General features: G+C 39.7%; 1 pseudogene; it reads left to right on the top strand.

Moving 5' to 3' along the window:
* The first annotated feature begins 3,651 nt into the window (after positions 1-3,651).
* Positions 3,652-3,803, top strand: LOC131751649 (U1 spliceosomal RNA; annotated as a pseudogene).
* Positions 3,804-4,254: the final 451 nt, after the last annotated feature.

Raw genomic sequence — 4,254 nt, 5'->3', positions numbered from 1 at the left:
GGTACGCGGGCCTCTCACTGTTGTGGCCTCTCCCATTGCGGAGCACAGGCTCCGGACGCGCAGGCTCAGTGGCCATGGCTCACGGGCCCAGCCGCTCCGCAGCATGTGGGATCTTCCCGGATAGGGGCACGAACCCGTGTCCCCTGCATTGGCAGGCGGATTCTCAACCACTGAGCCACCAGGGAAGCCCCTTTAATACTTTCCAAAGTATTTGTCAAAAATGAAATATGGAGCTTGCAGTCTGGTGGTGCAGTGGTTGGGAGTCCGCCTGCCGATGCAGGGGACACGCGATCTGGGAAGATCCCACATGCTGCGGAGCGGCTGGGCCCGTGAGCCATGACCACTGAGCCTGCGCGTCCGGAGCCTGTGCTCCGCAATGGGAGAGGCCACAACAGTGAGAGGCCCACGTACCGAAAAAAAAAAAAAAAAAAACTGTGTATGGAATGGAAATGTTGCTTTGCTAAACATTTGTGTATTGCCACAAAGTTATTCAAGTGTCTGTATACATTTCGGAAGTATTTGAATTGTATGTCAAATTCAGGTTAGTTATGTGTTAATAATGTAAGTGTCAACAAGAGATATTAGCAAGACCCAGGAAGAAGGCAAATGTTACACTTACCTTGTGCAGCGTTCTTGTTGTTTCTCTTTTTATCGCTTATATAAGTTTCAAAACAAGTGCAAAATCACTGAAATGATTCAAACAACATAGAGAAAACTGAGCATATGAAAATTAAAATAGACCTAGAGACTCCTTCCTTTTCTGACAAATTTACATACTACTAATTCAATACTTAGGGCTGATGCTAATTTAAGAGTTTAATGGCATTATCAGTTATTTACTATAACCATATTTGGGTTTGCTTTGTATAAAACAAACTCCCAAAATAGCTCCTCTGAAATTTAAACTTCACTATCATTTATAATATCGGAAAATGAGTTGTTTTTAGCCAGTATTTTTTCCCTCATATTTTATTTTACATTTCATTCACGCAGTTTCACTGTCTGGTGATGATCATCTGTGTAATATACGTTAGGAATTTTCACTTGAAGGACCATGTATCTTTAAATGTCTTCTCCTTATTCGTCCTAGTTCTAACACATGTAATTTCCCCTTTAATTTGACATCATTTAACGGCACATTACACGTCAATGATGTGATCTGTGAATATTTACAATGTTCATGTCATTTTTATTTTCTAATCCAATTTAAGTAGCTCTGCTTTTTATGACATCATGAATTCTTCAGTCTTTTTGGTCTTTTTGGGACTAATTATTCCATTAGTTCCTTTGAACTAGCTCTGTGTTGTCAGTCATTTCTTCCCTTTTGATCATAAGACCTTTGCTGCCCTCCTTTGCATGTACAGTCAGTTGTAGGTCTATGCAACCAAGCTAAGAAGCAAGTACTAAGTCCTCATCCTTGCAGACTGCTATTCCCAATCATATCTGTCTGGAAGACACTTTGTAGGTAAATCTTGCTATTGTAAAACCATGGCTTCTAAAGTTCTTACATACTGAAAACACATTTAGATACATTTTTTAAAATATCTTTTATAAAGATAGTAAATATTTTATGCAAAATACTTTCACTTGCTAAGACAGAGATTTAAAGAAAACAATGAGTAAAAAAATAACCAGTAGAAAGCAGACTAAATTTCACTTGTTGCAGTATTACATGGCACACAGTCTATGTTTATTTTTTTTTTTTTTTTTTTTTTTTTTTTTTTTTTTGCGGTACGCGGGCCTCTCACTGTTGTGGCCTCTCCCGTTGCGGAGCACAGGCTCCGGACGCACAGGCTCAGCGGCCGTGGCTCACGGGCCCAGCCGCTCCACGGCATGTGGGATCTTCCCGGACCGGGGCACGAACCCGTGTCTCCTGCATTGGCAGGCGGATTCTCAACCACTGCGCCACCAGGGAAGCCCTATGTTTATTTTTTAACGCTGGTTTGGGCAGAATTACAAAATGTCTTAGATTCAACTTTTGAAAAAATGTAGTCTTTCCTGGTACTTTCCATATCCATTTGCCTGCTAACTTATATGAGAGTTTATAGATGTGATTAGTTTTAAATAGCATAAAGGCAAAAGAAAAATTGGAGTGATTTAAGCATGACTTTGTCTTTAACCCTCTTGTTTACTAGGAATTTTTTTTTAACATCTTTATTGGAGTATAATTGCTTTACAGTGGTGTGTTAGTTTCTGCTTTATAACAAAGTGAATCAGTTATACATATACATATGTTCCCATATCTCTTCTCTCTTGCACCTCCCTCCCTCTCACCCTCCATATCCCACCCCTCTAGGTGTTCACAAACCACCTTGCTGATCTCTCTGTGCTATGCGGCTGCTTCCCACTAGCTATCCACCCTACATTTGGTAGTGTATATATGTCCATGCCACTCTCTCACTTTGTCACAGCTTACCCTTCCCCCTCCGCATATCCTCAAGTCCATGCTCTAGTAGGTCTGTGTCTTTATTCCCGTCTTACCGTTTCCTCTGTGATGCTAAGGAGCTCTGCTGTCTGTTGCTGCCCTCTGTAGTGATGACGAAGAGAGCACAAGATCAGCTTTGTTAAACGCGGTAGAAAGTGACTCTAAAAATTTTCTCCAGAATGCAAATGCAGCCTATTTGAGATTCACATATTTTCTGAAAATAAAAAGCCAATAGGAGTATTTTTGCATTTAAAAGTTCTTCCGCAAATACTAGACACTGAGAACATAACCTGACTGCTTTTTTAGGTATCATTTTAAAATATTGCAATGTTATTTATTTAGTCTGATTGAAAGCACCACCACGAATATTTATATATAAACTAAAGTTAACCTAATATATTTTTAAAAGTAGATTTATGATTTAAGATTTCAGATTGGATGAAAATGGCTAAGAATAGTCCAGAATTTCTGCCTTTATAAAGCCAAACAATCTTACATTAAGCCCTTTAATTCTCCATGAGGCTGTTTCCTTATCTATCAAATGGAGATAATTTTAAAGCTAAACTCTTACAAAGAATGTAGTTTGTACTCTACCCAAATAACAAGCATGTTTATTTCCTTATCTAGATTTAGTCTGATTTTACTATGAAATAGTTAAAATCTGTTCCTCTCTTCTCATTCTACTCCTAAACATTTCTCCCACTACCCCTTCTTCTGGGAATAAGGTTAGAGAGGATTAGTCCAAGGGACAGGCAGTTGCTGAAATCAGGAGGAACTTAACAGGACCTGGGTAGTGTCTAGGAAGAGACAACAGAAATGTGCCCTCTTGAAAAGAAGGCTGGTGAAGCTCAACAGGGATTAGGGCCCTAGCTAAGTGGCCTGAGGCTCTGGGCAAGGGCTTCTTGGCAGAAAAACTCAAACCCAAGCACTACTGTAAAAATAAGGCCCTGTTTGCTAGAGTTAGGGTCAGTCCAGAATATGGTGGCCCTTTGAAAGCAGAGCTAATTTCAGATGACGTCTCTTTAAAAATTCATTTATATTACAAAGTCTGAAGATGTGAGTTTGTGTACTAGCTTTGCCATTTACTGGCTGCCTGGCCATTCTAGAGCCAGGTTCTTCAATTTCTCTGAGCCTCAGTTTCCTCCCTTGTAAAACTGGGGATAATCATGAAATAATATTGCCAAAACTCCTGATCTAATGTCTATTATTAAAAATAGTAGGTATTTATACTTACCTGGCAGAGGAGATACCATGATCATGAAGATGGTTTTCCCAGGGCAAGGCTTATCCATTGCACTCCAGATGTGCTGACACCTACAATTTCCCCAAATGTGGGAGACTCGAGTGCATAATTTGTGGTAGTGGGGGACTGCGTTCAGACTAAAAAAATAGTACTTATTAAAAGTTAACTGAGTCTAAATCTGGTCAGGATAAGAGCAGGAATTGAATAGGTCAACCTGAAAGTAACATCAATGACTTTATTTAAGAGGAACCAGAACGGGCCATGAAACTCTTTTCTGTATTTCTGGAATTATATGACATATGTGATTGTCTGTTCTATATATTTCCACAGTAGAGAACTCTGGAACTCACTGTAGGAAACTGACATGTGGCCAGGGCTCAGCTCTTGTACCATTCTTTCTTTGAGTCAGTTGCCATGTTCATGCTCATATTGGCTCATGCTTCGATTTTTCAAAGATACCATTCCTACAGTGCAGGTACTGCCTAAGTCTTACTGTGATTCCAAGATGTGTTTACAGTTTGTGGAGGTAGCTCACATGATTAATATTTCAATGTTAAGAACCAATTTGTCTAAAGGATAGGTGGTA

The sequence above is a fragment of the Kogia breviceps genome, chromosome 2, assembly GCF_026419965.1.
Source record: "Kogia breviceps isolate mKogBre1 chromosome 2, mKogBre1 haplotype 1, whole genome shotgun sequence".
In the NCBI taxonomy this organism is placed as follows: domain Eukaryota; kingdom Metazoa; phylum Chordata; class Mammalia; order Artiodactyla; family Physeteridae; genus Kogia; species Kogia breviceps.
Note: the sequence above shows the minus strand (reverse complement) of the source record. Positions and strands in the feature narration are given on the sequence as shown.